Source organism: Mastigoproctus giganteus, chromosome 13 (assembly GCF_048544385.1).
Source record: "Mastigoproctus giganteus isolate SK-2022 chromosome 13, ASM4854438v1, whole genome shotgun sequence".
NCBI lineage: Eukaryota > Metazoa > Arthropoda > Arachnida > Uropygi > Thelyphonidae > Mastigoproctus > Mastigoproctus giganteus.
Genome location: NC_143587.1, coordinates 167,509,359 through 167,534,076, shown reverse-complemented (window position 1 = coordinate 167,534,076; position 24,718 = coordinate 167,509,359). Strand labels below are relative to the sequence as shown.

At 38.9% G+C, this 24,718-nt stretch overlaps 1 long non-coding RNA gene across 1 annotated transcript; it reads left to right on the top strand.

The window, feature by feature from the left end:
* The first annotated feature begins 229 nt into the window (after window positions 1-229).
* LOC150076587 (uncharacterized) lies at window positions 230-24,299 on the top strand. The gene is made up of 4 exons (XR_016547835.1): window positions 230-286; window positions 2,442-2,514; window positions 9,989-10,138; window positions 24,184-24,299. It is a non-coding gene; the product is annotated as an uncharacterized LOC150076587 (long non-coding RNA).
* The last annotated feature ends 419 nt before the right edge of the window (window positions 24,300-24,718 follow it).

The window sequence follows — 24,718 nt, the reverse complement described above, 5'->3', positions numbered from 1 at the left end:
GTAATGATGTAGGCGTCGCCACGGGGTGAGTTCGTAACTCTATCAAAACGTGCAATAGATTTCCCTTTTGTTTGTCGGTTTCCGGAAGACAGCATGCAGAACTCGTGTCAAGTGATAACGGAAGGTATGGCGGCCAAATTATACGTGGGCAGCGAACCAGAACACTTATATTTACCTCTCGTTGGAATATATTGTGCATTTCGCCATAAGTTTGTCTCTCTCTCTGCTCCCAGACAGCGAAGTGTATAATCTCTTTTTTGGTTACGTTTGATTTCGTCCTCTTCAGGTGAGTCGCCTTCGGATGAAAATACTTTCCATTTTTACGTATTTATTAAAAGATATTTAATTTATATTCAGAAATCGGCCCCGTTCAAGTCAATCGCATAACTGGAGTTGACCTATTTTAACCTGACATTTACAAATCTGTAGATTTCCGTTTGGGTTTTCCAGATACCATAAAAACATACTCCGAAAGTCTGGGGTTATTCTGACATTTCTGATGGTTCAGTTACAGATTTCATCCCTAAAACAGCACAATGTTAAAATGCCTTAAATAAGATAATCACTTCCATACAACTACAAAACAGATAATGAGATTGGGAATAAGGTCTGTTTACGTTTACAATCAAGTACATGATTCCATAGCAAAATACACAAGTTCTGTAAGATTTGTCTTAGCAATGTCAACAGCAATTTAATGATTAATTACCATGGCACTGAAGAGACTGAGGGTGCTGAAAAGAAACAAATAATGGAGGCTCGAAAGGCGATCAGGTCTTTCTAGATTTTACTCTCTAGGAGGTGAACGCCGTTGACGTAGCCCAGTGGTCAGGAGCGAGAGTGCATAGCACGCGTTCCTTGAGTGGACCGGGGTTCAAGTCCGTGACCACTAAATACGATAAATATTTGTATTGACGATTTATTGTAAACTCTACTGACTTGGTTGTTGTGCCGGAGTATAAACAGAAAATTTATTTTATTTATTTAGTTCCCATGCCGATAGTTTTGCGAGCCTCAAGATATTTCTAAAGTGTAGCTTCCAATGATATGAAAAGCATGCCTCTGCAGACAGTGAATGGATTTCTTGCTAATTTCTTTTGCTAGCGTAGGGTCTAGTATTCAAGGGTGATGAAGTTACTGAGATGCTGAATCCCAGATTATGATTGTGTACGAAGCAACGGGATAAATGCACCTTTTAGCATTAGTAGAGGCATTTGATGCAAGAAAGCGAGCTTATGCAGTATCAGCCAAAAAAAAAAAAAAAAAACCCACTTCCACTTCACCCCTCTGTTCGTTCAAAATACCTGTCCAGCTGAGCCTTAAACTTATTTAGGCTATCAACCTCCACCACAAGGGATGGAAGTCTGTTCCACCAACCAACCACCCACTGGCTAAAGGCAAATTTCCGCACGTCTATCCTACATCTGTCTTTCCTCAATTTGAATTTATGCCCTCTCAGGTGATTATTTTGAGCAAGAGGAAGAATGCCATTAAACCATTCAAGGCTTTATACACCTCTATCAGATCACCTCGCTGGTGCCTAGTCTCCAGACACTGTAATTGGCAAAACTTAAGCCTTTCTTCGTAAGAGCACCCCTTTGTTCCATTCACTAATCTTGTTGCCCTTCTCTGTACTCGTTCCAGCAGCTCTACATCCTTCTTGAAATGAGGCCTCCAGACCTGTATACAGTACTCTAGGTGTGGCCTGACCATTGCCTTATACAATGGAATAATCACCTCCTTATCCCTGCTGGAAAAATTCCTGTATATCATTGTATCTCTTCATACTGTATATTCAGTGACACAATTTATATAGGCAGAACTCTGAGTTTATATATCTTTATTGCAGGCCGTGATTGGTTACATGATTGCCTGATGCAATAATACCCACAACAGCGACAATGCTAGGGGTTTCCCATGTAGCCAAGGATTAATGGGTTTGTACAATATACATTTCTTCCTTCAAGAGATTTCCTCCCTTTCTTTCAAGAAGTGTGTAATTAACATCAGTACATTTTTTGTTGTCAGCTTTTGCTAACTGATCCAGCAAGTCCTCTTGAATATCTCCCAGCCCGCTGGTCTCAGTTCTACCATGAAGATAACTTATTAGTGTTTAATAATTCAATGACTAAAGGAAAACTTCCTTCATTCCCGTTTATAATCGTTTCTTCTTAGGTCAATTTACCCACCTTGTTCTAGCATCGATCTCAGTCAGTTCCCCTCCATGCTGTTCCTCCGAACTACAGTCCGCATAGTCAGATATTTTCCTAATATGTGTGCAGCTTTGCGGAGTTTTGTTCCTCGTTATTTCAAATATTTATTTCGGTATTCGGAGAACTTCTGAAATCATTCTTTATTCATGTGTGCGCGCGCGCATTCAAAAATAATTAACGTTTAGTAAATATTCTGATATTAAAGCATTTGTTTTTTTCTTGCTGTAGATGAAAATGCAGTTCATTCAATGTGCCGGGGCGATCGTATTTGTGGCATTGATATCTTTGGCATCTGTTGATGGTAAGAAAGAATTTTCATCATTGAAATATATTCAAAAAAAAAGAAAAGAAAATATATACATATGGGGCTAGGGTCCAAAAAAAAAAAAATAATAATAATAAATATGTGTCCGATTCTGAACAGTTTCAAAGCTATGGCCAGAGCTTGAATTTGAATTTTAAACATGAGGAAATGTATCGCATTGTATTTCAAACCCTCCCATTATCCCCGTAACTCGGGGGTTATCAACTTCCATGATGTATTAAAACTTCTTACGTTCACGTGATGGATGGCAGTTTATGAAGAAGCTTTATTTTAGAGTGAGGAAAGACGTAAGGACACAAAATGCCCAGAAGAATATTCTCTATAAAAATTCTACAAATGATCGGAAATGCTATTCCAGATTTATCGAACCCAGCGAGAAGAGGGAGGGGGGATATCTAATTACAGTTCGTCCTAAGAGCCTCCCAGGTACCACAAAAACATACTCTAAGTCTGGGGGTTAAGCTGACATTTCTATAGGCTGAGAATTTACGGGATGGGGGATCAGATATTTAGGCATTATCAGTAACAAAACATACCTAAAAACCAATTTTTTAGGTATGTTTTGATTGTCCCTTGAAAATTCAGGCCCACTTAGGCAGTTTAACCCCTAGGTTTATCCTCCTACAGAAATCAGTATGTTGTGCTAGTCTTTTTTTTTTTTTAAAGACTAATTATTATTTCACTCCCCTCTAGTCCTCCATATTATACACCCAAAAGGTTTGAATTAAAAGGTATCTGAGTCTATCGAGCTTGTCTTTAGGTTAAGGCAATGTGTCTTTTACGCCATATTTCGGCCATATTGTCCGATAACTGATTGCTGTACACCTCATCGGATTATTTTCTTTTCTTTATTATTTAAAAAAAAAAATAATATTTCCAGTAACTTCAGAAACTGACTGTAAAAAGAAAGAAAAGTACAACAAACAGTTTTAAAGTTGTACGCACGGAAAGAAAATACATAACTGCCCTCGCGTGATATGTACAATCAATCAATTTAATTAATCAATCAATTAAAAATCGATTTATGTTCGTTTCAGTACTACACCGATAACGGTTTTAGAGTAAACCAAGGCGAGGAACAATTTTTACATAAAAAAGCAGTTGGTTACGCAAAATTTTAATTTAAAAATGGTAAATATTTCTTTTATTTATGGACTTGAAAAGGCTACGTATGTACTTTAATATAGGCTCTATTCATGAAGGTCTCTAAACCCTTCTGGCCTTTGCCGTAAAGGGCATTTCAGGCTGAATATCGTGTAAATTCATTCACCTATAAATAAACGGACATTTATTTTTTTATTCAAAATAATTCTGTTCTAAGTTTGGATTTCACAGAAACCATGACTTGAAAAACTTACCTTAAAAGTTATTTTTTTTAATGTTAATTTTATGTATACGGTATTCAACCTATATCGATACTTTAATAGGTTGTAATAAACGTTGTAATATGGCAATTTAAAAAAAATAATAATTTTTTTATTGTAAACATTTGGACAGTTGACATATAATATACTAGCCGGAAAAATAAATCAATGTTTAAATTCGTAAATATCCCTACGTGTCAAAACACTTCTTGTTTATAAAGGCAAGGCCATCAAAGAATATAGTGTAACATCTTTTAATCTAAAAATAAATGATACTTCAAGTGCTCTTTGAAGTAATAAAAAACTGAAATGACTCGGAAGGTAGCTTTAGCACCATAGTAGTGGCATATGATGCATCAGAGCATCAGCCAAAACAAAAAAAAAAAAAAAAAAAAAAAAAACTTCCCATTTCACCTATCCATTGGCTCCAAAATTTTGTCCAGTTCTTCCTTGAATTTATTTCAGCCATCAACATCCACAACGGTAGATGGAAGTTTGTTCCAGTAATCAACCACTCGCTGGCTAAAGGAAAATTTTTGCACACCTATTCTGAAACAGTCTTTCCCGAATTTGAATTAATGCCCCCTCGAGTAGAGTGGAGTGTAGAGTGTGTTTAGTGTCAAACGGCACCAGGGGTTTCCCCCATCTCCGCGGGCTATACATTGTGGGTGTGAAACAGAACACTGTCAATGCCAGAGGTTTAAAAGTGTATGGATTTTGTACATGTGTAGTGTCGTGTACCGTTGTTCCTCTGGTCATTTAGCCGCTGGGCCCCTAATGGGACCCAACGTTGTCCACACTCTGCCTCGTGGAGGCAGACCAGGTACACCAGTATTATAGTTATTTACTCTGGCAGGTCCTGCCACCTAATTTCCTGAGATTTCAGTGGCAAGGACCTTAAAAAAAATAAATAAATAAAAAAATAATAATATAAAAAAATAAAGTTATAGTTATGGGTCAGCCATAAGAAGTACTATTTATGCAAATAAATGTTGTTAAGTTTTTGGGTGTAGGGCTCATGCAATTTAACAATGGTTCAGACACTAGTAATTATAATTAAAAGAGAGAGAGAGGGGTGGGGAGACTGAAGACTGGGGGGAAAAGACAGAAATAAGGGGTCAATAGAGAAGATGACCCCCAAATCAGTGGAGCAGGCCCATGCCCCACCAGAGGGAAGAGAGGGGTGGCGAGGGGAGGAGGAGACCAGAAGTCACCTCCCCCTCCCGCCCGGGGAGTGGAGGCAAAGGGCCACGCAAGGGAGCGTGGCTTAAAAAAAAAAAAAAAAAAATTCTATAGAGTCCCAAAGGAAGGTCTTGTATCAGTCCAAGAATGGTTAGTTTAGTCGTGGTGCCTGTTCTTGATCCCTGTAGATAGAAATAAGTGTCCTCCTTCGGGTGAACAGTCCCTGGGCGAATTTTGTCAACTCCTTATACTCCTCTTGCGAGTCCAACAGGTTTGATTCCCTGTCGCGAGGGAAGTAAGTCAGCTTTGTCATCAGGAGGCAGCGGAGTTCCTCATAATTTTCACAGTTGTACATTATGTGAGACCATGTCTCCACTTCCCCACAGACACAGCGGGGATCGTTTACTAATTTAAAACTGTTTAGTTTGGCATTCAGGGCCCCATGACCTGTTAAAAGATACGTAGTGTACAGTCCAGGGCGAAACCATGATGGTGCTTTTGGGTATAATCTTCCGACATCAGGCAGAAATTTCCTCGTTATTTCCCCTTTTGTGGATTCTGACCACCTATCCTGCCAGACCTGCTGTAGGTGGGTGGCGAGTTTTGTTTTCTCTCTTTTTAGGTTTCCTGTAAGGTCAATGGAGTGGCCCAGGAAGGTGCAGGGAAGCCCTTTTGCGAGATGCTGCACCATGGCACAACGCACCACCTCGAGATCAAGGGGGAGTGCTCCCGCCAGAACCTGCTGGGCCTGCTGCACTGTACTCACAGTGCAGCAGGCCCGTGTAATAGAGAGGAGTATTGTCCGTTGGATGGAATCGAGTGTCCTTCTGTTAACTGCAGTAGTTGCTTTCTGGAACCAGATGGGTGACGCGTAAGTTATGACTGGTATAAATGTTGTTTTGTAATACAGTCCCAAGGTGTGCCTCTTGAGTCCCCAATCCCTTTTAGCTATTCTTGAGACGAGGGCAGAATATCTCCTTATTTTCTCTCGGATATGTTTCAAGTGTGGGTTGAAAGATTGATTCTTGTCCAGTATGATTCCTAGATATTTCATCTCACTGACTAGTTTGATAGTTGTATTTTCTACTTTAATTTGCGGTGGTCTACAGAGATTTAATGTTCCTTTCAGTAGCATTGAGTAGGTTTTCCCCTGTGAGATCTTAAGAAAATGGACCTTCATCCAGTCTTGTAGAATTTGAATTGCTCAATTTGCCTGGGTTTCCAATTGAAGTCGATTGTCTGCGGCAACAGTCAGTATCAGGTCATCTGCAAATGCCTGTTAGTGTGTAAGTATCTGAGCAAGAGGAAGAATCCCATCAGCATTGGGCTTGCTGAAACCAATCAACGCCTTATACACATCAATAAGATCACCTTGCCGATGGCCAGTCTGCAGACGCTGCAATTTTCAGAACTTAAGCCTTTTTTGGTAAAAGCACCTCTTTGTTCCCGTCACTAATCTCTTTACCCTTCTCTGTACTCATACCAGCAGTTCTACATCCTAAAATGAGGCCTCCAGGCCTGTATGCAGTATTCAACGTGTGGCCTGACCATTACCTTACAGTTTTATTTTTTTACAATAGATAATCACCACCTTATCCCTGCTAGCAAAATTCCTGCATATCATTGACAAACCCCATAAGCTGTCCTGGCAGTCTCTCTGCACTGCTCAGAGAACTACACATCTGACTTCACAATTACCAGGAACTCCACCACCTTGAGTATAGTACCACAGAGTTGGTAAGTTACTCTGGAGTTATTGCTACTTGTATGCAGTACTTTGCATTTGTCAACGTTAAACTTCAGTGGCCAGTTCTCAGCCTATTTGGTCAACTTTTATAGATCCTATTGTAGAAGGGCTTTGCCATTATCAACATAACATAAAGATTGGCAGTAACAACCCTGTCAGCCTTTGTAACATCTTGGACTTCGATATTAAGCATGCTATACCTTCAGCATCATTGATTAAAAAAAAAAAAAAAAAAAAAATGGGCCCCCAACCCTGGGGGACTCCACTTATAACTTTAATCCATGAAGAATAGTGCCAGTTGATTACCAATCTGTCTTCTCCCACTCAACCATCCTTTTATCCATTGTAGCATTTTGTCCTTAATGCCACATTGCTCCAATTTGCAGCAGTTTTTCATGCAACAGCATCAAAAGCTTTCCTGAAATTCAAGTATATGATATCAAAATTATTATTTGCATCTAGTTCCTTTGTGACCACATAATAGTATCCAATCAAATTGTTCAGGCAAGACTTCTTGATAATTTACTCTTGACGAACCCATGCTCGCTCTGAACTATAACTTCAATCTTGTCTAGATGATCTTGCAATTCTTCTTTAGCCCCGGAGCAGAAGTTAAATTAACAGGTCTGTAATTGGTAGTATCATCTATTGATCCTGCCCCATTTTTGAATTGGGGATAATTTGCACATCTGTAGTCCGTGGGGACCTCCCTTGAGTAAAGGATGTTTTCATAATTACCGCTTTGCATACCTCCTTTGCTCCCTGCCGTAATATAATTAAATATAACCCATCCACTCCTGGTGCCTCATGTTTAATTTCACCAATTTCTCTTCTATTTTGTTACCACGAAATCGTTTAATTCTCGGTTAGAGTGATAAACTTTTAGCCTTCGCTTCCCTACCGAATTCCTTATGTACGAATGTAGATGCAAAATACTCATCCAGTTTGCAAGCTACCTGAGTAGGTTCATCAATAGTCGAAATATCAAGTGAACCAAGTAAAGAAGTCTTAGCTTATTAACAGTAACGTTAAAAATTGTTAATTTTATTTGCTTACAGTATCCTGTAATCTTTCAGCCATGTTTTATCTCCCTATGTCTCTCAGCCATGTTTTCTTTCGCTGAAAACTTCGCCGTTTCCGCGACTTGAACAACTCACAGAGGAATTAAACGAATTTGTGGTGAATATTATTAGCTGCTTAATTGCGCATCTATTTCAATTTCTTCATTCAAGCATTTGTCAGAATTTTGCTGCAGTTCTTTCTGAAGATCTTTTTTAATCTCAGAATGGGACATGTGTGCATTTTCTTAGACACAAATTTTTAGTTTCATTTATATTTCGTCATAATTAACTTTATCTTGTACAGAATCTCGCGTAGAAGCCTTTTTTTTTTTTTTTTTTTTGTGTGAACCCCAAACACGAGAGGTATTAGAACCTATAGTACTTAGTACTGTGCTTGGGTTGGAGGTTGAAAAGACGAAAGAAGATATTTGTTGACATTGGACTTGAACTTCTGTAGATTGTAATTTATTCGCGTATTAAAATACGCGAATATAGTTCTTTTTGATAATCATTTTCTTCAGGTTTGAATCGTTAATAATTTTAGCGTTACTGTTAATAATTTTGCGTTTTCTTGAAATTAATCCTAGACCTGCGGGAAGTTAGTAAAAACACGTTCCAATCGAGCCATCTCTTTAGAGAAAGAGGTCAGAACTTTCATAACAGAAAGTCATCAACTGCTCAATCAAAGTAACAGGCCCTCGTGGGTAGAATCGCCGTCCTCCCCACAGTGTTCAGTGTATGGAGGGTCAAACGGTACCAGAGGTTTCTCCCATCACCGTCCTCCCCACATAGTGTTTTGTGGAAGGTACCACCGGTGGTTTCCTACATCTGAACTTCGTGCTTCTTTGTGAAGAAATACAGAATTTCTGTAAAAGCCAGAAAAAGTGTAATGTCTGGTTTGTGTCAGAGTAGCGTTATGTTCTGTTATGTCACTGGCTTCTTGGCCGCAAGACGCCTAATGGGACCTGCGTTTCCCACCACCACTGGGAGGTGAACCAGGCTGCCCCATAATATTCTGGCTGGCCTCTGCCAGCGCCACCTGAGCTTCCTGACAGAGACCAAGTTGAAAAAAGAAAACGAGGGAGAGAGCTAAAGAGGGGGAAATTAAAGTGGGAAGGAAGGACGTGGAAAGGTGTCCTCCAGATTGAAGTAGGGAGGAAATGAAAGTTGGAGCGCACCGACCCAGGGCCAAGGAAAGAAAAAATATTGCAGGGTAACAGTTACCCTTCCAAGAACTGCCATATGGCGTTTACACCCGAAGGCGTTTGTAGCACCTGACCCACCTTCCAGTATACAGGTGCAAAGTCATTCCACGCCCGAATGTGCCAGCAAGATTCGAACTTAATCCTATCCCAGATAGGGTTTGCAGTGTATTGTACCCCGGCAAAGGCACTAGTTTATTCTACCCCATAGCGGTTTGCAGTACGTTTAGGTGGATTCCCTTTGTACGTCATAGACTGGACTCGAACTCAGCGTTCGAGTCCGGTCTATGACGGGAATATTTTATAGGCCTTTTTCACCTGTGACCGAGTTAGCCAACCTCAGGTGAGAGTACCGTGCTTTTACCTACCGGAAACTCGGGTTTTTCGTCCAACAAACAGAAAATCGACCTCAGAAAACGCAATTTACAGGCAATATACGCGGAGCACTATGGCCTTAGTCGCCGATGTTCCTAAAACTCTACAACGCTAATAAAACCTCATCCTCAATACCGATTACGAAAAAACTTCATCAAATAATCATAATCGATATTCACAGGGACGGGCAATAAACTGCAATTATAGCGACACCAATTGTACAGCGAGCACCAATCGCCTCAAACGACAGATTTTCAATAATAATGATTCACAACATTAAATTAAAAACTAACTCGTCCGGTCCTTCTGCTAACATGGCTGCATTGCAATTTGTCATAATTAGAATTCCTCTCAAGAACGTTCGGGAAGCCAAGTCTCAATTATAGCAATAAAATCAAAGCCAAGAAAATATCTACCAAACTATCTGGGTTATCCAAACCTCTGTATTGTATTTTTGTATGTAGAGCAAAACAAAAAATTTTAAAAATAAATAATAAATTACTGTTTTCTTTACTGCAGCTGACTGCCCAAAATCCGTATGTAATAATGCGGAAATGTTGTGTAGAGAGAGGGTCCCCAGCCAGTGTTCTTCAGATGAAGAGTGTGGTCCTCCAAGAAATTGCTGTGCAGACTGTTGTGGAAGCAAGTTCTGCTACCCTCGGATTCCGAGTAAGAAACTAAAACGCGCCACTCTTCAGAATTTTAGACATTCTTGAATTGGTTATTTTAAGAGATTATTATTGTAACAGTTTACTTTGTATTCATTGAAATATGCGTCCTTCATAAAGCCATACGTTAACAAAGGAGTAATTGTCACAGCCTCAATGGCGGGGCCCACATCTAGATACCATATCAGATGGAAATCAGGTTAATAAATAATAATATCATATATCGAATAAGAATGGAGAGTGTATTGATATATTTTACAGTGACGGCCTTCTGGTAATTGACTTATTGCAAGTGTCGGCGAATAATCAAAATGGTGGTGAAAGCGAATTTATCAATTACTCCTAAATTATGTTTAAACACTAGAGATTGCAGAATCTAAAAAATGTTGGTTGAACTTTGGAGGGACTTCTTCAGGGAGCATATAGACTCCCTCTGAATTGATTCCGGTCAACTTTGAAATAAATGAATCAATTCAAGTGAATTGATTTAATTACTACAGATTAATTACTGTAATTAAATAATTAATTACTACAGATAATCTTGACCCTGTGCAGCTGGTGGAAAACATCTTGATGTCGTCAGGAGAATATCTTCAAGTGGGGGAATATCTTCAATGGCAGCGAAATGGAGTCCGAAAAGAACTCCACTTTAAGAAACCACCGCGGAAAACTGATTGATATAATGTATCCTCTGATTTGCAATAGTGGTTTATAAAGTTAAGTGAAAAAGTGGAAAAAATCTGAATAGAATCGAATGCAGCCTTTGTACGTTATTGTAAACCCGGCTTTGCTTTCAAAAGCGGAGAGGATAATGTTCGTGGTGACCAGGAGTTTGATGAAAATCAACTAGATTAGCTTCTTTGCAGTAGGTATACCACAAACGACTGTTTAGAGGGTTCATAACCGCCTTCACCTCCATGCCTACAAACTGCAGATGGTGCAAGCTTTAAAACCAAACGATAAACCCCGCTGTTTATAATTTTCGCAAGACTATTTGTCAAATGCCGAAGCTGATGAAAATTACCTTTTGGAGATTTAGTGATGAAGCAATGGTTTACGTATCAGGGAGGGTAAATCGTCATAACTGCAGAATATGGGGATCAGAAAACCTTCACCCCATTCGAGAATTCGAAAGAGATCTGGAAAGAGAAGGTCAATGTCTGGTGCGCTTTGTCATGTTCGGAAGTTTTGATGCCCTTTTTCTTTGCGGAAAAGCAGTGACCTATCTGGACGTGCTACAGCTATATCTGTTACTCCAGTTGGAAAATCATCAGCCAAATATGGTGCCAGCAAAATGGTGCGCCGCCACATTGGGCTCTTATTGTCCGAAACTTTCTTGACACGCATATTCCTGGTGGTGGACCGTTTCTGTGGCCTCCGCGTTCACTCGATCTTACGCAGCTTGATTTCTTCCTGAGGGGGATACGTGAAGGACGCTGTTTACAAGGCTCCCTGTGACCTCCCTCGATGAACTGAAGCTCAGAATTGTTGCTGCAATCGAAACAGTTGCACTACAAATGCTGGAGAACACTTGGATGGAAATTGAATATCGCTTGGACATCTTACGTGCGACGAAAGGCGCGCATGTTGCAATTGTTCAGCATTCTGCAGTATTGATTCTGTTGGTGGGTAACAGAACGTTTTGAGTTACTCTCATTCCGTAAGCAGTTTTATTTTGTTGTTTCCGGTTTGAAAATTATAGGCCACAGAAACCCCCCCCCCCACAATAATTTAGAATCACCCTGTACTGAACACGCAGTCTCGTCCTGAAATACATTTTATATTTAATATATATTTACATATTAATATTGTGTATACATTATGCAAATCATATTTACAAATCAGTAATTCCATATATAAATTATATATTTATACAACTGTTAGCGACATCTTTTTTCATTCAATAGCTTACCAAATATTATTTTTCTTAAAGTAGAAAGTTTCACTTATGCATTAAACAGTTTCATTTAATATCAACTTGTTGGTATGTTGATACATTGCAGCTGATTCGTATTTCGGTAAGTCTAAGAATTCCGGAAGATATCTTTCCGGTATGTTGCATCTTTAGAGTTTTTCGGCATCTATCTGCAAAGAGTTAAATAGTATTTGATGTAAAGAATCTTCGCAGGCTGCCAAGATTGTTCAGAATACCACAATTTTCAAATGGAAGATTTACTCCTTACCAATGTCTAGCAATGGCACACGGTTTGACTAAAACATTCTCCAGGGCTTGTGCATCCAATCTGCCTGTGAGCATTTGTGAGGGAGTGCGTGTATTCATGTTAATTATCCGCTGCATCCAGGGTGTGATGGCTGCAGTGTAGTGTAGTGTTTGAGTGCAGTGTAGGTTTGAGTAGAGTATGGCCCTTCAGATAGTAAAATGGTGGCCACAGTGTCGTAACTAGAAAAATTGGGCCCCCGTGAAAATATATTATTTTAGTAAAAATAAATCCTAAAAAATTTCCAAATAACAACTATGAAAAAAAAAGTTTGTAGACATACTAAATTTATCATATAGTTTGTGAAGGACGTTATGTTGTTATTTATTACGAATTATTAAAACATATCCTAAACCACTCTAATACCACATGAAGAGACACTTTAACATCCTTAATTCCTACAATTTCTTGTCTAGTTGTCCATAAAGCAGTGTACGTTTTTTGTCTTCAAGTGAGCGAAGTGTTGAGCAAAAGTGAGTTTGTCATCCCACTTAAACCCCACTTTTAAAAGTGCACTTTTACCAAACTAGACCCATTCACAAAGATGTTATTTTTCTTCTGCTTGTTAGTTACGGTCATTTGGGCAGACTTCTGTGCCCAAATGACCCAAGTCTTGCGCTATTCGCCATCTGTCAAATACCTTCTGCTGATTTGTAGGACTTGAAGAATTTCACAACGTCAGCTTAAGTTAAAAGTGCAGTTCCGAGCAAGAAACGGCTCTAGGCGGCCACGAAGAAGGTAGCCGAAAGACTCCATGTGGTATTCCTCGCGAGAGAGAGAGAGAGAGAGAGAGAGAGAGAGAGAGAGAGAGAGAGAGAGATGGTAAATCAATTGTAGCTTTCGGTACATATTTATTAATATCAAGTTGTCTTTGTTCGAGCAGGCTTGACAATTTCCTCTTACATTAAAATAATTCCCTAAAATCCCAGAGCGCTGGAACTGAGATGCTGTCGTATGTCGCAGAGATATGCAAAAAATAAATAAATAATACCCATTTGCTTTTTCTCGTTTAGTGCTTTCTGCACGCGAAAAAGTTTCCAGTAAGTTTTATTGTCGATCTCCCTGAAATGACTGAGTTCAAATGCATATCTATGGCTGAAGCAGTGTTGTGTGATGGTAGGATGCAATGGTTTTTCAAATACCCTCTGTAGGGTACAACTAACAGAAATTGGTTTGTAATCCTTAACTAATTTTTGGTTTTTAATCTTTGGTATTGGGGTTACAATGCAATTTTTCCAAGCTTGCGGGAACACTCCTGATTTGATAATTTCTTGATAGATGTGCAGTACATCTATTATAAATGGGCTGTTATGTTAAGGATGAACACTGGAAATTTGTGGTCCAATAATGCCTTATTGGGCAGATCGTTGATTGCCTGCATTACGCTCCCTTTGGTGATTCGAATTTCATTTAAAAGAGGTAGTGTTGTTCTTCTGGGGTCGAATACCGCCTGCTTAAATCTTTCAGGAAATCCAAAATTTTGTTCCTATTTTCAGTAGCCTCAATGTAATTCGGTCCATGGGTGCTATTAGTCCATTCCTGGAAAATGCATTCAGTCACGTTCTGTTCTCTTTCTATTGCTAATAATTCTTTTTGCTTGTTTTAATTTGAACAACATTGCAGTGTTCTGTCAAAGACATTGCAGTCTTTTGATTAGATGAAACTTGCTCGTTCCTTCTTATAATGAGTGTGTCAGCGGGATGTCCAATATTTTGCCATTTTCTGTGCAGCTTTTGCTTCCTGTAGACCCTTTCTTTCAGTTGTGGGTTGGACCACTCTTTTGTTCTCTTAGATATTTTGATTTCTTTTGCTGCTCCTTCTAATGCTGTTTGACATAGCATTTTAGTGATCATTTCTAAAGTTTCGTCTACTGGATTTTCTTGCAAGTAATTCCAGTTGTAACTAGTTAGATGACAGAATGACTTCTGCATTATAATATGGCGCCTCCGTAGCCAGGTGGGAAGGAGCAGGAGTGCGTAGCAGATGCTTCTTGATTAGACCGGGGTTCGAGCCCGTCACCACCAAATACGGAGGATGCGGAAAAGGTCAGGGAATGACCACCGCATATTCCCGGAGCAATATAGCCTTAGTTGCTAATGCTCCTAAAAATCAAAAACAAACAAAACAAAACAAGCATTATAATATACTGAGTATATTAATATGCAGAAGAAAAGATAATTTGCTTCGCCCAGTTCGTGTGCTTATTTATTGATCTTCACTGTATTTATTGATCTTCATTGCTACTTCAACGGGGTTGTGGTCCGATTTAAATTTTATAAAGTTTTGCGTTAGCCTTATGTCTAACGAACTATGGTACAACAGGTCAAGTGCTGCATTTCCCCTTGTCACTGGTGTCGTAAGCTGCATTAAATGCAATGCGCCTAGTGTAGCATCCAGCTCTTTCTTGGCCCCCTGTCTTTCCGAAGAGGCATATTAAAATCTCCCGCTATTACTGCGTCCACTGAGATTTGCAATAAAAGTAAATCTCAACTGAAATAGAGCTCATTTGTTGTCTCCTTTGTGTGCTCAGGTGGGAGATATAATATTCATAGCTGTATTTTCACATTGCTGCCGTAGTAAGGGATTTACACAAATGAAATACGGGTCGTTCTGCGTCATCATTAATTGTAAAGCGTGCAGCTTATTTGAGGTGCTCCTCACGTTTTTTACAAACAAGTGGATGTGATGTTCCGCATCCCCAGCTGTTTTTTCTTTCTTTCTCTCTTTTTTTTTTTTATTACTATTGAGCCCGATTCCTTGCACCAATTTTAACCAGTGATCTGGCCCATCTGTCTCTGTAGGGCTAAGTACTTGTGCCCAGGTCTAGTAGGACAGTTTCTTCATCTGGTGGAAAAGAGATAAGAGTAAGCTGGATATAGTATTTTCACTTTCTTTACTTCCAGGGTTATCCCATGTTCACACTCGCGCATGGCTTTAATATTTCTGGGCTGTGTCGTGGGCCCTAACCTTGATACCAAAATTTGATCTCTGGCTGCAATAGAAGTAATGTTGTAGGTTTCAGAAACCCGTCTGTTTGTTTCAGGTGTGTTACAGGAAGCTATAGACATAACCTTCTCTGTGAACTGGCTTAAATCCTCGATGAGAGCAGGAATTAAATAATTTTGTATGGGCGGGTTTTCTACCCTCAATGTTTTTAGTGATGTGCTCTAAGTGAGGAGTGGTTTGGAGGATCCTTATCTGAAGGGGAAGAATTAACTCTAGAGCTCATAATCTAGGAACGCATTCACGCTCCATTTGCAGTTGTCATAATATTTCTCAGCCTTTTTTTAATTTTGTTTTCAAATTTTCCTAGTAGAATTGTGTACAGTCATTTCCTTGTGCTGATCCTAAATTTTCACCGGGTTTTGTGCTATTGCTTGTCGGGTCTTGCTGCAAACAGAATTCACTTATTATTAGCCATCCGCTAGGGGGATGATTGTGTCCGGCTGTCTGTATGATATGCTCCGTAAACTTTTCTTGTTTTGTGTGTTTTTTATTTAAAGTATTAAGTTCCTATTAGTGCCACCACATAAGGATAGGCCCTTGGACTGCCAGGTGCAAGTACTGTATTATTTGAACGGACAACAGATAAGTATTAAATGAATTTCTGCATGTTCATTCCGCTACTCCATACAAGCGCTTTCAGCCATTATCTTGTAGTTCAACTTATACATGTGTCCAACAGACACTTGACCTTGACCAGGCATTAGAGTTTTGCCTAGCCGCTCTGTTCTTCCCTCCCTACTTAGTCCCCTGCTCCCTGTGGATTTCACTGCAGGGCAACTAAGGCGACCGGCTGGTCACAGTGCCTATTGCTTGCTAAACCACAACTGTGGTGATATTAAATTATCTAGTAAAACTACAGTAACTGAATTCAATATGACAAATACTACCTCCTGTCAAAATTCTAACGTCTGCACCATCTGTGGGACCAGCTCTGACCCCATTGTCCAATGTATTGAGTGCAAACAATTAATATGCAATGACTGTACACATTCTGACCTGAAAAAATTAAATAAAAGTCGGCGGAAATCATTCTGTTGTGATAGATGTCGACTCAGAAATTCTCAGAAAAGCCCTATAACTGTTGCAACGCCAAACAGCACGGAACCTGAGTCACTTTCCTCCTCTTCGGCTAACAAAGTTGAAATGCCGTACTCTAGTACATTTGAGACAAATATCATGCCAATAACTAGAAATACCGACTCTGAATCGTACATGGATGAAGCCTCTAATCCTTCTTTGTTGTCGCATCAAATCTCAGATACATCAACTCAAACATCTGTGCTGTCAGAAGATCTCAGCGCTAACTCCTTCCCTACGGAAACTCTGAATCCAACCTTTGGTATTCTGCAATCAACTGAATTCCAGGAACTACTCTTTAACACTATGCAGAAAATCCTCATTCAAACTCATCTAATCAGTGCACCTCATACTGCAAACTCTGAAATTCTCCTGGATTCTAATACACTCAATGAAGGAAACAGCGAGCTATACACGGAGATTTGTGGTATAAAAACAATATTAGCTAATCAACAGGCTGAAATTTCTGACATTAACGCCCAAATTAAAAATCTCACATCAGTTATGTCTTGCCACTTAAGGGAAGCTAGGAAGAATTCTGAACCTACTCTCGACACCAATGGGCTCAAAGTGAATACGAATTCTTCATTAACTGACGATGCCCTCAGTACTGAGACCAGATCTTCACCTTCCACCGGCCTCAATAGTTCTACTGCTGCAAATATTAACTTGCCCAAGCCTGCTAACATTCATGATTCAAGTCATTCAACTGAGCAATTTATTGCCAAACAGACTCTGTTAGATGATTCTTCTGATGTAAATAGAACCACTCCTCCCACCTACTCTCCTCTGCGGAACAGTTCTGTCTGTACTTCTATTTCACAAGCTCAGAGTCACCAAGCGGAATCCTCTTCAACATCAGTTAAGGCAACATATGCAAAAATAACTGCTGCCACATCTAATGAGGTCTGCAAACCTGTCTGTAGATCTGCCGCCACAGTGAGTAAACCTGTTTCTGATTGCCAGTCTCAAATATCGCACCAAAGATCAAAACAGAACAAACCGTCAGAAAATATTAAAGCATCTATATCTCAAGGTACTTTCTCCAAGCTTCCAGCCATAACTCATCAAACACAGAATGTAACTACTGCAGAAAAATCTCAGTTACTCAAACACAAGTATAATATCACAATTATTCCCACAAAAGACCGAATTTTTCTTTCTAGACTTGGACCCTCCACTAAATCTGAAGATCTTATCAACCTAATTAAAGAAGAATATGGTTTCGGAGTAGATGTCCGTTCTCTGAAGACACGATGTCCCGCCTACTCATCTTTTATAATAACATGCCTTCCATCACAAACAGAAAAAGTGTTGAATCTAAGATCCCTTTTATCAGGGGCTCTAGTAAAACGCTTCACGGACAGACCATCAAGGGAGTCCAAAATCTCCTCTCCACCGGCATAGCAATCAGATACCCTGCTATCTACACATACTACGTTCTCCTCTCGTCATAGAATCCCCAGATCCCAACTGTTCAGTGTTTACCTTCAGAATTGCAGGAGTATAATTAGCAACCTAAACCACTTCAGAGCAATCCAAGGCTCACATATTTACGACATTTACCTGCTCACTGAAACCTGGCTCTCCATAAATATTGATGATCAGGAAATTATAGATGGACAATATACAATCCATAGAAAGGACAGAGGATCTCGTGGAGGCGGAGTAGCTATTATACATAATAACCATATACTCTGTGAAACTGCATCAAATTTCACAAATATTGAATCAGTATACTGCCTTCTTCATCTTGGCAAGTTAAAGGTTTTAATAGTATTGCTTTATTTTCCACCTCCCTTAACTAATATAGAGCTCCAGTACTTAGAAAGCTCGCTGGAATCAATCTTCCCACTAATTCAATCTGCCGACATAGCAATGGTTTTGGGTGACTTTAACTGTCAAATGGCCAATTTAGAATCTTCTTCTCCATCACTGCAGACTAGGGCTCTCTTTAATATGCTTCACAGCTATGGTCTGGAACAAATTTGCAACTTTCCAACCAGAGAAAATGCCTACCTCGACCTAATATTTTCCTCTACTCATATAGATGTTCACACCGACAACCCCATATTTCACTCGGATCATTCACCAATTACTTTTGACATCACAGTGACTTCTCATAACTTCAAATGCAGCTCCCGTACTCCTCGATTCAATTTCAGAAAGGCTGACTGGCCTCTGCTCAACCTAGCTCTAAGAAACGTAGACAAGCAGCTCGCTGACGCTATGGATGACGTCGATGTACTCACCAACAACATGATTAACTGTGTCCATTCAGTTATATCTGACATTGTTCCTCAATCCCATCTTACCGCACGCTCTACCTACCCGCACTGGTATAATAGTGAACTAATACGTAAAATTAAATCCAAAGAATTCTACAGAAACAAATATAAGCAAACAGGTGACAGTCAATACTATGAAATATTCAGCCAACTCCGCAAAGAAGTGAAAACTCTCATATTAAACTCCTACAACATGTATACAGAGTCAGTTCAGGATAGTCTGCTTACTCACAGAGATATCAAACCATTCTGGAATTTCATGAAGCATAAGAACATAACCAGTAGAAAGTTACAACTCCGAAACGCAGATGGAATTCTCTTATCTGACGAATTCAGTATTGCTCAAGAGTTTGCCAAACACTTTTCTAGAATTCAAACAAATGATACATTGAGACCTGCCTCATTTCCTGACTTCACACCTGTTAAAGATGATATCCTCATTAATCTCTTTATCACTGATGAAGATTTAAACTCGGCATTAAAAAGCATGAAAAATGACTATACTAGAGGCCCAGATGACATTCCAGGCCTATTTTGGAAAAGGACTGTCACTACATTGAAACCCCTCATACTGCGGATCTTCAACCTGTCTCTCAGGCTGGGGAAGTATCCTAATCACTTTAAGCAGGTCAATATAGTTCCTATTTTCAAAAAAGGTGATAAAAATGACGTATGCGATTACAGACCCATAACCTTGCAAAACAGCCTGGCTAAACTCTTCGACACAGCAGTGCACAAACATCTCTTCGAATTCTTCAAGCCTTTTATCGATCAGAATCAACATGGTTTCTGCAGTGGCAAGTCAGTAGTCACAAATTTACTTCCTTTCTGGCAATACACCTCTGAAGCTCTTGATAACCACCTACAAGTTGATGCAGTCTACACAGACATATCTAAGGCATTTGATAAAGTCCCGCACGAACAACTTCTGGAAAAACTTAAGCTGTATGGCATCCGTGACCCTTTGCTCTCATGGCTACGCAGCTATATTACGCATCGTTCCTTGAGCGTTATCATCGATCAAGTGAACTCAGACTGTTTTATACCACTAAGCGGAGTACCACAAGGCTCTCCCTTAGGTCCTCTTCTCTTCATTGTTTTCGTAAATGATCTTCCTTCTTTCATCTACACCTCCAATGTTCAAGTTGCTCTCTATGCAGATGATCTTAAGATCTACTCAGCAGTGAAGGAGACTACCGATTCTCAACAACTTCAATGTGCTCTCAATAAATTCTCTCTGTGGCTATCTCTGAATGGCTTGTCTGCTAACCCCTCGAAGTGCAAAGTTATCTCTTTCTCATCTTGCAGATCTCCACAACTAATGAATACGGAGTATAGTATTAACTCTGTGATCATCGAAAGGTGTGACCAAGTTAACGACTTAGGGATTCTCTTTTCCAGCAGTGCTAAATTCGATGCCCATGTCCTTAAAATCACCAGCAAAGCATTCAAAACACTGGGATTCATCAAACGGAACACATACAAGTTCAAAAACTACAGATATGCGGTTATCCTTTATAAAACTATTGTACTGCCAATCCTTGAATTCAGTTCACCCATCTGGAATCCTCACACAAAGACTTTAACTAACAAAATTGAAGCAGTCCAAAAAAACTTTATCCGTTACCTTACGTACCGCAATCCTCTATTCTATCACTCAGTGTATTATGAATCGCTGTGTGATTACTTTCATCTAAGGCCTCTGTGCACTAGAAGAGTTACTGCTGACATCGCCCTCCTAGCCAAAGTAATCACTGGAATTTATGAAGCATCTGATATCCTGAGTAAAATAAACTTCAATGCTCCCTGTAGACAAGTCAGGAACCTTACACCGTTTCGCCTTGACTCTGCCAACACGGACTTAATGAAGTTCAGTCCACTGAACAGAATCAGCAAATCAGCAAATGACTCTCGCATTGACTTCTTTGACAACTCCCAATCACTGATGAACTCCATCCACAAGTTTGCCTCTTCTCTTAAACTGCAAAGTGACTAGCTCACATCTAATTATTGTAGTTTATTATTTGTTATATTATTTTTCTATTCTCTAACGGATTAATTATTACTTGTTTTACCGGTAACTTAACTTAATACAATCCTCTTTTGTACATATGCTTTATTGTTTGAATTTGTATCAATGTTTATCGTCCTGTAGGATTTCACATTATTGTTATTATGTTTATTGATCTGATCTCAGATACACTGTTAATGGTTACCTGTTGTGTATCTTTTTATTAATAAAATAAAATAAAAAAAATAAAATAAAATAAAATATGGTACAATGAAGTCTTCTTATACTGCACCAGACAAAATATTGAGAGAGAGAGAGAGAGAGAGAGAACGGAATCACCAAGAAAGAAGAATGATGGATGTCCGACTCAAGACACCCAATCTTACCAAGACGGCTATACCAGATGGGGATTATTTTGCGCTCTTGCAGATTTCTTATTCTTTCTGATATGCTTTCCTCCGGATTACATTAATTTCTTGTCTTCTGTTTGCGATTTTCATTACTTTCTGTCCTCAAGCCCGTGACTACTGAATACGGTGCTGTTTCTTGTATTCTGTCTATTTGTGAACTCCTCTGACCGTTTGGTCGTCCCGGAGTATAAACAGAAAATTTATTTATTTTTATTTATGTGCAATCCATTTCACTCCTACTTTTCTTTGGGTCAGCTATTCCCGTAACCGACGATTCGTCAGTTACGGGAATAGCTTGGTTACGTGTTATAGGCGATAACGTATGCAGGTGGGAGTGGGGGAGGTATAATCCCTAACCTTGTCGCCACTTGACCTTGTCAAGAGCTTAGTGCCGTCACTTAAGAGAACTATTGCTGCCTGCTGTTGCGCAGAATCTATTAGACACCGACCGGCCGTTTCAACTATTAACAGAAAAAAAAAAATGCTTAAAGGTTAAGCAATTTTTAAAAGTTAAGTTAAAAACGTTGCCTTTTCAGGATTCCATAGTAGACGCTATATCCAGATTCCAGCCCTTGTGAGTTCTGTCAATATGTAATTCATATATGATCCTTTCAAGTTAGATATTTGAATATTTTTGGAGCACATAAATCAGTAACTCACCTTCGCCACCTAGCGGACTTTATTAGCAGTTAACTATTAAGTCGCTATTACTGAGTTTACTACGCCTAATATTACTGTTATTTGTTAACCTATTCTAAATAACGTACAAGTTAGTGTACACGCATCATCATCATATTAGTATGTAGCAAACTCTGAATTAGCAAGAACGGCATCGTAAATTTAAATCTCATTGTAAATACCTTCACAACGAGTTTCCAATATACGTTTCGGGGTTATTTGGCCCTTCGATGCCGGTATTCGATGTGGTATCTGCCGGGAATAAGGAACGATTTCTTCTCCTTTGGTGAAGCATTACGTATTCGAAGTAGTGCTATATCGTGGCAACTCGTTGTGAAGGTATTCACAATATGAAATTTAACTAAAACGATGCCGTTTTTGCTAATTCAGTTTGCTGTGTACTAAATGATGCGATTGTCGTTCGTTTTCTGCCTCCGCTAAAGTGTTTCAGCCTATTCTAAATATTATTACTACTAGTGATAACTACTATTACTTCTGCTAGTAGTAATTAACTAGTTATTCTAGTAGTTGACTATAGTGCTATAAAGTTATAGTGCTACTAATTAGTTATTTAGTTAATAACTACTAACTAGTAGTTATTAACTGGCCGTTCTCAGCTTCTTTTTATTCGGCTACAAGAATGTAAAATAGGATAATCTGCGAGATCTCTATTCTCTTTTCATTGGTTCGATTACTCTTCAAATCTTCTGTTGTCAATGATTCTTACTGAGATCAGTGAAATCATTCTTGTAGAGGTGAAATCCTTTATCACAGTCAACCTTAAAATCTTGTCCTTTATCTAAACCTTGGTTTTTCTATAAGCTATTCAAGATGTGATTTGCGATATTGCATATCGCAAATGACTCTCATCCAGTTTCGTTTTCTGCCTACACTAAAGCTCGCAACAACTGCTGCAAATTATTAATCAATGCAAACTGGATTTTGAACAGGTTAAGAGAAGAAAATGCTTGTCCAAACGGTAGTCAAGCATTGTGGTTTCTTGCCAAGGCCATTCCATCTATGAAAGTATAGATGGATAAAAAAAGTACAAATATTGCGGCCAATGATATTTCTTTTTCTCTAATATTTCTTCCCAAAATAATGGAGAAATCCATTAACAGAGAAATCAACCAGCTCCTAAACTATCTAGAAACCTATCTGATCAATCGAAGTGAATAATCAGCAATATAGATTCCGTAAGATTCCGCCACTGATGAACTGCCGACTGTTTTTTACAATTGGACATCGTTATCTCCCTGACTACCCTCTGAAGGTGAGCAATCAGCGAGAACAGCTTCACCTTCTCGAATATCTACCACCAATTCCTTAAATGGAATTTTAGGGGCCTTTCTAACAATGTTCTTGATGCACTTGAGAGTAAGATTAAGTAGGTTAATCTAATTGATTAAAGTTAATTACAATCATTGAAGTTAGAATATAAAGATGTCAGGTTGAACTGATTGATAAATTAGAGTAGCTTTATCTTTCTCAAAATGGTCAAATGATAATGTTTCATTTGCTTATTTTTCACCCTACACAATATTCTGCATTGTTCTCGGGAGCGATTTATGTTTTATGAAGTTGACACTGTTGGATTATTGTTGATCAATTGTGTTGGATCAATTGTAATGTATTCATTGAAACAGAATATACAGAAGAAACATATGTAATATGCAGTGGATGTGAGGAGGTAATGTAGTTCATGAGAACAAATCAACCAGCGCACTTCCTGATATGTGAGAGTTTAATGATCGGTACGTTTACCGTACGGGTCACTGGGATTCGTTAAGATCGGACTTTAGCAGTACTGCACGTCTTGCACGCACGCAAGTATACAATTATTTAAATTGCATTAAATGAGTCTCATCATTGAATAAAATCTTCAAAAGGAGAGATTATGGTCTGATGGAATTGCGAATATAGTGGTATAGTGTACAATTACAGTACTCCATAACTCATCCGTGAAGACTACTTCGAGACCTCGTCCTCCTTTACTTTACACATTGGATCAGTAGTATGCTGCTGATATAATTTGTGTTCTACCGGATTCACACAATTTTCTACATTAAGTCAATTTCCACAGGATTGACTTAATGACGATTATGGCTGGCTAACTATTACGGTAACTATTAACCAGTAACTGGTACCACTAACTAATGACACCTCTTACCATGCATTCTTCGGTGAACATTGACCCCAGCCTTCATTTTTGCGCATTTTCTTTTTTCTATTTATTTAAAAATTAATTTATTAGTTATTTATTTAAAAATATAATTTTAAAATTATTTTCTGCAGATTATTATTTAAAGTATATTTGTTTAATTCTCTTTCCTCACTCGACCATTGTGGGCTACTAGATCAATGGAAAGGAGCTGCAGTGTAGTGATAAAGGCTTGGATAGCAAGGATTATTGCATCGTATCAACACGAAGTAATACGGCAGTTTTATCGACATTTAAATGACCCAATACTTTGTTGTACTTTGCAGAGAAAAATTACTTAAGTGAACGTAATTTTTATTGTAAGATGTATGATGTTCTAAAATAAAAGAAAAATGATTTAATAAGTATGATTTGCTTGCTTTTCTGTTACATAAACGCATCCAACTTCAGCAAAAATGAAAAATTGTGTATTGATTTCGTAATACGTGATTAAAAGCCGGGGGTTAAATACTCTTCGCCGAAATACGAACAACGTTACCACCCGTCCAATGTAAAGAGCATTCGTGAGTAACAGGCGCACTTAACTACACTACTGCATTTGATTTAATGGACACAAAGGGTGGGATTTGTTGCTAAAATTATTTTCTGGAGAAAACTCCATTTATAGACCATGACAGTAAATCTGTTAGCACAGTAAACAGATGGTTAAAGCGCACCATTAACGTTCACCT